Consider the following 12,500-nt stretch of genomic DNA (forward strand, 5'->3'; position numbering starts at 1 on the left):
CGAAGCTCCAGAGACGAGGTCAAGGCACACGGAGCGAGCGTGACCTGACACCCAGCCTTGCTATAATACAGACGCCGCCGCGCCCCTTCTTGAATGGAAGTAGCGGGCGTAGGTGGTGGGCGGTGGGCGGTGGGTGTGGGTGGGTGATAGGTGTGTGTGCGTCTATTCAGCACGCCTTTGGACAAGAATGATCAGTATCCAGATTATATTTTGACATATAGTAAGTAAAACCTGTAAACATTTGTATGTCTTATTTAACGTTAAAAGCGCGCGCGCCTGTTTGTTGTGTGTGTGTGTGTGTGTGTGTGTGTGTGTGTGTGTGTGTGTGTGTGTGTGTGTGTGTGTGTGTGTGTGTGTATGTGTGTGTATGTATGTATGTATGTATGTGTGTGTGTGTGTGTGTGTGTGTGTGTAAATGCAAATATGTGAGTACGCGTGTGAGTACGTGAGCGTATACGTACCTATTTAGAGTCAATCCCAGAACCCCCACCCCGACAAAAGACAGAGCCGCGGAGACCGCAGCGCATCTCTATATATAAAATCCCTGGGGCTCACCTGGGGTTCACGCGCCTCGCCGTCCGGGCTGCACCTGTGGTCACGGTAGACGGTCCTCACCTGTAAGACAAGAGCAGCGTTACGACCCAGCGACTTACACGCAGCTCAGTACCGGGCGGGGCGGCGCTCTTACACACGCCACGTAAATCACCGGCTCTCGCACCGTACTAGAAGCTTACTCACAAAAGACAGAGTTAATGCCACTCTCAAATCAGCTTCGGTCGAAAATCTTCATGAAAATCTGAAATCTAAAATCGTTATCAAATACTGAAATCTAAAATCGGAATCAAAAACTGAAAAATAAAATCTTTATCAAAGACTAAAACCTAAAATCTTTATCAAAAATGAAATCTAAAATCTTCATCAAAAACTGAAATCTGAAATAAAATCTACAACTTAAATCTGAAATAAAAAATGTAAAAGAGAGAAAAAAAAGACACAAAAATACAATATTGCAAAGAATTCCCATTCGTCAAGTGCAAGTCAATCTTTCTCTTCTTCTTAAAGACAAAAAAATCTTCCTTAAACTGCTTCCTCTTTCCTTCGCATACCTTAAACTTCATCTTAACGACCACTAAGTTTCCCTCTTCGTTACTGTACGTGAGGGAATGACCAAAGAAGGAATAAAAAATAAATAAAAACGGGGAAAATGGACGTTGTATCTTCCTACACTCACGCGGGAAGTAACAGTCAAACCCCAGGTATGCAACGTAAACAGGAAATCAAACAGGGATTACGGATATAAATATTTATTTTTCTGGGATTTATCTCCAATGTCATATTTTCATGTTTTTTATCTGAGAAAATAAATAAGTGTTGATTTCATTATCGCGTAAAAAAATGAAAATAAAATATGTTAAACACAGATTACGATTATAAATATTATCTGACCTTGTTTATCTTTACTTTTTTCACCTCTTTTCGATATACGAATATCGCATAATACACCCTATTGTTCAAACAATCTATCGCCCTTATTCGTTTAACAATTTATCATCCTATTTCACTGACAGCTCTGCCACCCTATTTCATCCAACCTTATATTTTCTTCGACAATCTATCACCATATTTCCTCTCTTTTAATTCCCATATTCCTTTCAACAATTCATCACCCTATTTTCTTTACCTATCACCCTATTACCTTTTTCTTTTAATCCCCCTATTTCCTTTCTCTTTTAATCCCCCTATTCCCTTCAACAATTTATCAGCCTATTTCCTCTCTTTTTATCCCCCTATTCCATCCAGCAATCTATCACCCTATTTCCTACAACTCTCTTTTAATCACCCTATTCCCTTCAACAATCTCTCCATCTCTCATTTATCCCGTAATTCCTCTCATCTCCAGCGGTGACCTTAAGACGATTTCCTCGTGAGGTCATAACGACTGGCTTGACCTTCCCATGAATCAAAGGCTGATGATAACCTGCTTCTGGACATCACCTTCTTCGTTCTATTTCTTATTCTTTTCTTTCGCTGTGGTCGAGATATTTGTTCTTGTCTATTTTCTCTGTTGTCTGTTTCTCATTTCTTGTTTGTTTGTTTTTTGTCAAGAGAGAGTGGAAGATTACTCATCGGCAGCGAGAGATAGACAAAGAGGGATGGAGAGGAAGAGGGGTGTAGGTGAGAGTGAGAGAGGGAGTAAGAGGCAGAAAGGAGGATGAGGAAGAAGGTGAGAGAAAGAGAGAGGAAGAGGGAGAGAGAAGGATCAGGCAGAAGAGAGGTAAAGAGAGGGATGGGTAGGAAAAGGAGGGAATACGAGAGAGAGAGAGAGAGAGAGAGAGAGAGAGAGAGAGAGAGAGAGAGAGAGAGAGAGAGAGAGAGAGAGAGAGAGAGAGAGAGAGAAAGGGGGGACTAAGAAGAAAGAAAAGAAAAATAGACAGAGAATAACTAACTGGAGAGAGAAAGACGATGGGAAGAGAAGAAAAGGGGGGAGGGAGGGCATGGACAACAAGGAGGGGAGAGGGGAGAGGGGGGAGGGGGGGGTAGGCCACAGCGCTCCTCACATTCCAAACACAATTACCCCACTACCAACCCCGCCCAGGTACACACACACATACCCTAAACCTTGCCCTTCCTTGTCCATCCCAATCTCCCTCCCTCCCTCCCTCCCTCTATCTTCCTTGTATCTCCATCCTCTTCTCCCATCTCCTCTTACTCTCGCCTGTGTCTGTGTCGGCGGACATTTTCTCTAATCATATAATTGGATGACAGTGATTGGGGCGAAGGCGGTTGATAAAGGGAGCTGATAACATGATTCGGTCTCCCTCGCCAACGTCAGCTGTTTCGGACGCAGGTCGGTGCAGATAGTCTATATTTTTTCCGTTATTGTTTCTATCTCGTCTTTCCTCTTTCTGTCACAACTACTTTTTTTTGTTCTCTGTTTCTTCTATCTTCTCTTCTCTTCTCTTCTCTCTCTCCTCTCTCTCCATCTTCCTATTCTTCTCCCTCTCGTTTAAACGATGAATTGGTAACAGCTAAAAAACGAATGGAATTTAACCAGGTCCTCTAGTGCATCCGTTTCAGATAGATAAGAATTTGCGATATCACATCCTATCTTGTATATGTCCCATGATTGAAGTTTATCAACAAACATGTTTTTTAAACCTTCCTCTTCAACAACTGATTTACCAAATCAAATCAAATAACATCAACATTCTGGTAACAAAAACACCAATAACAATATAACCGGATAACATATTTTTCTGCTTAAAAAATAAAAAAAAATAATGAAATAAAGATATATATAAATTTAAGCGGTGGAAAGGATTTCGAAATGTGTCCGTACACAAGGACGAAGGATGGCAAGAAGGGAGGAAGGAGGGAAGAGATGAAGGAAGGATGAGGGAGAGGGATAAAGAAGGGAGAGGAAGGAGAAAGATATAGAGAGAGGAAGAGGGAGGGAGGGAGAGAGGAGGAGAAGGGAAGAGGGGAGGAGGAGAAAGAGAAGATAAAAGTGAAGAGAAAAAAAATAGGAGAACGAAGGAAAGTCAACAAAAAAGGAAAGAGAAGAATATAAAAAAAACAAAGTAGTGAGGGAGATTTTCTTTCAGGTATTAAGGATATCAAAGAAGAAAAATGAAGCAAGGAGCAAAAGAAAAGAGAAGGAAAAGAGAAGAAAGACCGAAAAAGACGGGTTCAAAACAGAAAAGTAAAACAAGAGTTTGGTCACTCCTTGCCCCCAAGTCCATATAAGGAGAGGCAGTACAGTTATCCTTGGGAGCTTCTGATGACACAAGCAGAAAGCTAATCATGGCGGGCGGAGGCGAGAAAACAACTCAGCGAGATTTCTATTACCTGATTCGACATTCGTCTATTCATTAGCCACATATCGAACTCCAATTTCTGGAATTACTGGAGGATTACTTCACATTTTAGCCATGATAATTCCGAAGGGAAAAAAGTTTGATTATGATGACCATTCATAAAAAAAAGAAAAAAAAAGAAAAGGCTTCGGTAATCACAGACTGCGTGGCTCCGTCGCGGCCTTGCACGTAGAAATCCCCAACGTTACAAGGGTCAACGAAAAGAAAAAAAAAAAATCGCTATGCAGGAAAGACATATATTCAAATCTTGCGTCGAAATGATCATCATAAGAAATGTCAACGAGGCGAAGATAATACATAGCACATCTATCTACCTCGATACCTATCTATCTATACGTGATGCAACACCCCGTGACCAGATAACAGGTATTGATATCTTTATCGTCCACTTTCTTCTAAGAGAATGACAGTCGCGAAGAAGAAAAGCGATTGACCCGCTTTCGGATCTATGTCAGGGTCGTGTTTCCATCTGGGTTATGAAATACGCTTCTGCAACCTGGATTTATCGCCTGGAAGCATCGGAGACCCGTCAGTCAAAGCCACAACGCGTCGCCTGGGGGGAGAGATAGAAAGAAAAACAGAGAGAGATAGAGAAAGAAAGAGAGAGAGAGAGAGAGAGAGAGAGAGAGAGAGAGAGAGAGAGAGAGAGAGAGAGAGAGAGAGAGAGAGAGAGAGAGAGAGAGAGAGAGACTGGAGTAAGACAGACAAACGGACAGAAAGATAGATAGATAAATAGAGAGAGAGAGAAAAGAGAGGGTGAGAGAGTAAGAGTGTGCGTGCGTGCGTGCGAGTGTATGTGTGTGTGTGTGTGTGTGTGTGTGTGTGTGTGTGTGTGTGTGTGTGTGTGTGTGTGTGTGTGTGTGTGTGTGTGTGTGTGTGTGTGTGTGTGTGTGTGTGTGTGTGTGTGTGTGTGTGTGTGTGTGTGTGTGTGTGTGTGTGTATGTGTGTGTGTGTGTGTGTGTGTGTGTGTGTGTGTGTGTGTGTGTGTGTGTGTGTGTGTGTATGTGTGTGTATGTAAGTGTGTGTGTGTTTGAGTTGTTGTTGAACGCTGAAATGGACAGGAAAGAAAAGCATTCCTTGGAGACCACTTACTGGACCCTTACTCGCCTACGAGTAATAAAAGAAAGGGGGGGGGGGCGAGTACTACGAAAAACCTCACTTAAAGAGGCAAAAAAAAAAATAAAAAAAATCAGACATTCTCCTCCTATTTTTAAAGCACGGGATAAAAAAAATCACACCAAAACCATAAACAAAAAACAACAAAACAAAAAGAGCATGAACAAAAAAATAAACAAAACACTTAAAGAAAACGGGGGGTAACGCACCTTACATTTCCAGAACACTTTAACTAGACGTTGCTTATCCTCATAAAGCTCTGGGCCAAAGTACGCAATTTACCTTAACTGCTTCCGGTCTAAGCAGAGGCACCTTAACCGGACCTTCAGCTTTTATACTTTAAGTGTTCGAATACCACAGCAAAGGGTCGGTTGGACGATGGTGTGTGTGTGTGTGTAGGGGGTAAGGAGGGAGGGAAGAAGGGTGGGAGGGAGGGAGGGGGAGGAAAGGAGGGAGATAGTGAGAGGGGGAGGGGAGAAGGGAAGGAGGGAGATAGTGAGAGAGGAAGGGAGGGAAGGAGGGAGGGAGGAAAGGAAGAAGGGTGGGAGGGACGGACGGAAGGAGGAAAGGAGGGAGGGAGGGGGAGGGAGATTGGGAGAGGAAGAGGGAGGAAGAGAGGGAAGGAGGGAGGGAGGTAAAGAGAGTTGCAAAGGTACGGGTAAAGAAAAGGCCATTATTCTAAGGGTCTTATAAATGAGAGAGGTCCACTGACAATAATGTGTTTGTCCCCTTATATACTAAGGAGACAAAAATACGGACGTCCTGTTGCACCAGATATATATTTTGCTCTTAACATACGCATTATATATGACCAAAATTCTAGAGTATTTTTTCACGACTTTAAAACTACCAAAAGAATAAAGGAGAAGGAATACAACAATAAAAGTCGGAATTTCAAAACAAACACACACAATCAACAAAAACAATCAGCCAAGACCAATTAAGAAATCCTATAAAAACGTCCCTTTCTATTCGGATACACTCTAATAAAATAATCGAGTTGTTGATATCATTTCGCAGACGAAAAACCGAAACAACGAGTGAAAACTTTGTTAATATAACCAAAAACGCATGCGTGGGAACAAGCACCCTTACATAAACATACTAAATGTCACATCGCCAAGAATAATTCGTCTATAAACGCACTTTCTCTCATGAAATAACATGTCTTATCAACCTCATGCCTGGAAACGCCTCCTTTTGGCAGACTTGGCCAGATTTGGGTTAAAAGGCTTTCCCACAAACAAGACTTGCCGTAATTGGGCCATTCGTATTATGGGTCTTGGAAGGATGGGTGGAAGGAAGGAAGGAATGAAAGAAATGCTGGAAGGAAGGAATGAAGGAACGAACGTACGCACGAACAAACGAACGAAGGAACGAACGAAAGAAATACTGGAAGGGAGGGAGGATAGAAAGGAACAATGGAAGGAAAAGAGGGAATAGGGAAGAAATAAAGGAAGGAAAATAAGAGAAAAGAAGAGGAGTGAAGGAAGGAAGGAGGCATCAAGTAGGAAAAAAGTATTAAAATAACGAGAAAAAAAAAGACACAAAAAGAAAACAAGCAAGAGAAGAAGACAATGGATGAATCGACCAGCCAATCCATCAACGCAACAGCCCTTTCTATGACACACTACCCACTAGCTTCAGGAACTTTCCCTATTAGCTGCTACAACGAGACACCAATTTTAAAATCCCACAGGCCCATTAACACACCGAGGTAGTACCATTACAAGCGCCTTTCACATCTCAAACCTTTCTACCGAGTACTAGTTCATTATCCATATACCCAGGTTACCATCATCATAATGTCTTTCTAACCATTCTTAAGACACCCCCCTTCCCCCTCCCCCTCTATCATACTCGTTCAACTACCCCCTCCCTTACCCCCCCCTCCCATCCCCATCACCATACCCAAGCACCCGAGGCGAGAGAAACAAGCCCCCTTTGGAATGTACAGTTCACCATCGACACAAGAGTTCCCAGGATCTACTTTTATATCTACTACTAACCCCCCCCCCACATACCCTTCCCTCTCCCTCGTGTCGTCTCGCCTCCCCTCCCCCTCCCCCTCACCCCATATCAACCTCCCACCTCCCCCCTCTCAACCCCATCCCGACTCCGCCCCTTGACATAGATCATGGCAGGACCTGCCCGCCCTGCGCCATGCTGGAGGGCCGTCGCCGTCGCCGGGCCTTATGGCACAGCCAGTGAGTGAGAGGAGCCGATGGCCGCGTCCGCAGGCGCTGATTGCGATCGACTTCGCAGGCAGGCTCGGAACTAGTGTGCACACACGCACGCACGCACGCACACGCACACGCACACACACACACACACACACACACACACACACACACACACACACACACACACACACACACACACACACACACACACACACACACACACACACACACACACACACACACACACACAAAACAGGGCAGGAAAACCACATGCTAATCACCTGACTAGCAAACATCACTCACGATCGTTCAATAGCACGACGCGTTCCGAAAAGGCCGCCACAACACCCCGTTTTCTATCTCTCCCACGACAGAAAACGGGCGATTTCACCGGCCGGTCAAAATGTCTATTTTTTTTTTTTTTAACAGAGCGATTATTATAGACACGAATAACCGGCGGCTTTGTTGTAATTACTGAACGGTCGTCGTGGTGTGGTGTGGGAGGGGGCAGGGGGGAGGGGGGAGAGACGAACCACTGAGCTTTCTCTCGCTGATAAACCCTATCTTCGTATGACAAAGTTCTAAACTGAAGCATATGTATCAAGTTCGTGAGAAAAAATTGCTTTCAGAAAAAAACTCCCAACTGTTATCACAAAGGATAAGAATGAAATAAGGAATATGGATACTAATGATAAAACGAAATGACTCCAAACAAAGACAACAACAACCATTTACAACACAAGAAAAAAAAAAATAAAAAAAAACATACAATAACAACGAAACAAGGACAACAAAAATCAACACAAATAACAAACAAAACGTAACAAACAGCCAGCCATAAACAGAAGATAAAAAAACAACAACACATAACCGGAATAATCGCCATTAAAATCCAATCAGTCACAGACGAGGTTGCGTGATGTACAAAACTGATTCGGAATTTAAAGAGCAGTTTAAAATGACGGATAACCCCCCCCTACCCCCACCATTCCCCCTCCCCCCCATCTTACTCTCTACCCCCCCCCCCCCCTCTGGCCCCAGAATGAGAACTAATCATCTCTGTAGAGTATTTAGTAAAGTATTTTGTTTATGTTTATTAATGACGACGGTGATAATAAAAATAGTAGTAGTAGTAAAAGAAGATGGAGAAGAAGAAGATGAAGAAGAAGAAGAAGAAGAAAGAGAAGATGATGATGATGAAGAAGGAAATGATGAAGAAGAAGATGATGATGGAAAAGAAGAAGAAAAAGACGAAGTCATGGTAGTGTAGCAACAGCAACAATACTAATATTTATGACAACAATAACAATACCAGTAATGATGATATTCAAATAATAACAACAACCATAACAAAAACATCAATATCACAACAACAACAGCAACCCAAACAAACAAGAACATTAGTGATAACATCCACAACAAAAATAAAAAAAATATCTTAATACAAATGGTCCACTTCTTTCTCTTTGTCGTTCTCCAGCCTCCTTCTTCTCCTCTTTATTCGTAACCCACTTGCTCTTCCTCGCTTTCTTCCTCTTCCTCTTTTCTTCTTTCTCAATTCTTGTTTACGTCTCCGTCCTGAACTTTCTTTTTTTCTCAACTTATCTTTCTTTTATTCTTTCTCTCTCTTCTTTCTTCTTCTTCTTTTCTTTATCTTTTGTTTCTTATTCTTCTCCTTTTACTTCTCTTCTCCTTTTACTTCTCTTCTCCCTTCTCGTTTTCTTCTAAGCCTCATTCTTCTTCGTCTTTTTCTCCTCCTCCCTATTTTTCTTCCTGTATCTCATCTTCTTATCCCCCCGCTTCCTCCTCTTCTTCTTCTTCTTCTTCTTCTTCTTCTTCTTCTTCTTCTTCTTCTTCTTCTTCTTCTTCTTCTTCTTCTTCTTCTTCTTCTTCTTCTTCTCCTCCCTCTCCTCTCCTCTCCTTCTCCTTCTCCTTCTCCTTCTCCTTCTTCTTCTTCTCCTCCTCCTCTTCCTCCTCCTCTTCCTCTTCCTCCCCCTCCCCCTCCTCCCCCTCCTCTGCTTTCTTCCTTCTCCATACTCCTCCCTCCCCTCCCCCCCAAACTCCACTAGTAATAACACTCACCGGCCGAAAATAACGGTACACCGGCGTGTTGCTCAGCCCCCTCCCTCTCCCCTCCTTCCCCCTTTCCCCGTCCTCCTGTTCCCTCCCTCTAGCCCCCCTCCCCCTCCCCCTCCCCCTCCTCTGACACTGCCCCAGGCCCAATCCATGTCCTGAGAGGTGTGGTGTGGCGTGGTGTGGTGTGGTATGCTGTGTGTGACGTGGTGTGATGTGGTGAGGTGTAGCATAATGAGTTGCGGTGTGTCGTAGCTTGGTGTTGTGTGGTATGATGTGGCGTGGTGTGCCTGAGTTGAAACGAAGTCATGGCACTGGTTGTGATGATGCAGTTGTGATGTCAGCGGCCAGGTGAAGCGACAGGTGTGGCGTGCACTTTGCAATGGAACTTCTCGAGGCGACTGGCAGATGCAAAGGGTCTTTCTTCATGTTTTTTTCTCATATAAACATGCACAAAGATGAGCAGATATATACGCACACGTACGCACGCACAAACACACACGCATGGGCGCATATAGTCAAACACAACACAACACACACACACACACACACACACACACACACACACACACACACACACACACACACACACACACACACACACACACACACACACACACACACACACACACACACACACACACACACACTCACACACACACACACTCACACATACATACAAACATCCACACACAAATAACACGCGCACAAACACACTCAAAAGCAAGGGCATACGCAAATAACATACACAAACACACACACACGCACAAGGACAGCATGACATGACCGTGGCCCGTCAAGATAACATGACCGTGGCCAACATGACATGACAGCATGACATGACAATGGCGGCCATGAAAGGGGTCTTTAATGGGGCAACATCCATCGGCCTCGATAAGAATGGGGGAGGGGGGAGGGGGAGGAGAGGTTAGGGGAAACATGAAAGGGTGGGGGTTGGGGGTTGGGGGGACCATGTTATACTAATTATAGTACGCGTAATTAGAAAGTATTTGATGGGAGATAGATAGATAGATTGATAGATAGATAGAAAGAGAGATAGAAATAAAGATATATGTATATATGTATGTATATATATATATATATATATATATATATATAGATAGATAGATAGAGAGAGAGAGAGAGAGAGAGAGAGAGAGAGAGAGAGAGAGAGAGAGAGAGAAAGAGAGGTCCGGGTTAAGAGATGATGAACATACATCAGCATTACCACGTCCAAGCCATGTGTCTCGATTTACTCATGCAAAACTGACTAGGAATCATTGTAGCGTAACGTGGTGCTTGAGTGCCTTTCGCTATCTCCTGATTGCATCGTCTTCACCCCCTTCCTCTCCCCCCTCCCCCTCCCCCCTCGCCCCTCCTACACGTCTGTCGAAACCCTTTCAATATTACTCTCTCTTTCTCCTTCTCTTTCTCTTTCTCTTTTTCTCTCGCTCTCACTCACTCATTCTCTCTCTCTCTCTCTCTCTCTCTCTCTCTCTCTCTCTCTCTCTCTCTCTCTCTCTCTCTCTCTCTCTCTCTCTTTCTCTTTATCTCTCTCGCTTTATCTATATATCGATCCATCTGTGCGCGTGTGTGTATGTATGAGAGAGAGAGAGTGCACGTGTATGTGTGCGTGTCTTTGAGCGTATGTGCATTGAAGTAAAAAGAAATGACAGAGGTCTTTTCCATCAACACATGTTCTTCAGCCGACCTGCCTAGCCCCTCTTTTCCATCAACACATGTTCTTCAGCCGACCTGCCTAGCCCCTCTTTTCCATCAACACATGTTCTTCAGCCGACCTGCCTAGCCCCTCTTTTCCATCAACACATGTTCTTCAGCCGACCTGCCTGCCCCTCCTAGCCTCCACTCGAACCACAGGTGTCACAGGTAGATCCATTCACGATGCTTATCGGCTTACCTCGCTGTCGCGCACCGTTCTCTCGCGCACCAGTACTAGCCCTTTTCCACTCGCCGCACACAGTAACCGTGTAAATCGCACAGGAACATAATACTTACATACATACATATATACATACACACAAACACACACGCACATATACAAAAACGGGAAAGTAAACAAACAGAAGCCAATTCTAACAAGGTAGGTTCCCAGAGTTTACAAACCTGAGAGTTGAAATGGGCCTTTATATGTAAAAATATTCATAGCGGAACGACCTAGAATTCTCCCAGGTGAGGTGTATAAGCCGCCGCCGCCGCCTCTTCCTCCTCCTCCTCCTCCTCCTCCTCCCCCTCCTCCTCCTCCATATCCCCTTCCTCCTCCTCCATATCCCCTTCCCCCTCCCTGTCCCCTCCCTCTCCTCCTGCTCCCCCTCCCCCTTCCTCCTCCTCCTCCTCCCCCCCTCCTCCTCCTCCTCCTCCTCCTCCTCCTCCTCCCTCCTCCTCCTCCCCTCCTCCTCTCCCCTCTCTCCTCTCCTCCTCCTCCATCCCTTTCCCCCTCCTCCTCCTCCTCCTCCCTCTCCTCCTCCTCCTCCTCCTCCTCCTCCTCCTCCTCCTCCTCCTCCTCCTCCCCACCCTTCTTCCTAAGGGCAAGGGGCTCCTCTGGTCAATTGAGAATGGGATAGGGGAGAGGGAAGGGGATAGGAGGGTAGGAGGGGAAAAGGGTAGTGGGAGGGGGGAAGGGGAGTGGAAAGGGGGAGGAGGGGGGGGAAGAGATTAACCAGTTCCATCACTGACACTCTGCTAAGGTAACTCTAAGCCTATCTGGCGAAGGGAGGGAAGGGGGGGAGGGGATACGACAGAGAAAGAAGAAGAGGAGAAGGAGGAAAGACAGAGAGCAAGAGAGCAAGAGAGCAAGAGAGAGAGAGAGAGAGAGAGAGAGAGAGAGAGAGAGAGAGAGAGAGATAACGAGAAAGAGAAAGAGAGAGTTAAAGAGAAAGAGAGAGAGAGATAAAGAGAAAGAGAGAGAGAGATAAAGAGAAAGAGAAAGAGAAAGAGAGAAAGAGATAAAGAGACAGAGAGATAGAGAAAGAAAGAGAGAGAAAAAATCATAACCACAAAAAGAATTCTCACGAAACGAAACGCCCCCTTTTCCAAAGTGGCAGAGAAATGCGCGAACCGTAACAATGGCACGTTAATTTAACATCATTCGATCTCTAACATCCTCCATAGTCACTGGATGATTTAATATTCACACGACCCCCCCCTTCCCCAAAGAAAAAAGAAGTCCCACTATCTAACTTCACAGAAAGAAAGAAAAACACCAATCATACGACATTCAACTTCCGTAAAA

The 12,500-nt window shown here is 44.5% G+C and overlaps 1 protein-coding gene across 1 annotated transcript in view; it reads right to left on the reverse strand.

Annotated features, from left to right (window-relative positions):
- The window catches only part of LOC122245732 (uncharacterized), a 200,652-nt gene that overhangs the window by 42,893 nt on the left and 145,259 nt on the right, over nucleotides 1-12,500 (reverse strand). Inside the window, exon 6 of the mRNA XM_086540380.1 lies at nucleotides 556-615. The gene's annotated coding sequence lies outside the window, so the exon portion shown is untranslated. The remainder of the gene's footprint in view (nucleotides 1-555; nucleotides 616-12,500) is intronic.

This window comes from Penaeus japonicus, unplaced genomic scaffold, assembly GCF_977035675.1.
Source record: "Penaeus japonicus unplaced genomic scaffold, GWHDUDI00000001_assembly GWHDUDI00000010, whole genome shotgun sequence".
NCBI lineage: Eukaryota > Metazoa > Arthropoda > Malacostraca > Decapoda > Penaeidae > Penaeus > Penaeus japonicus.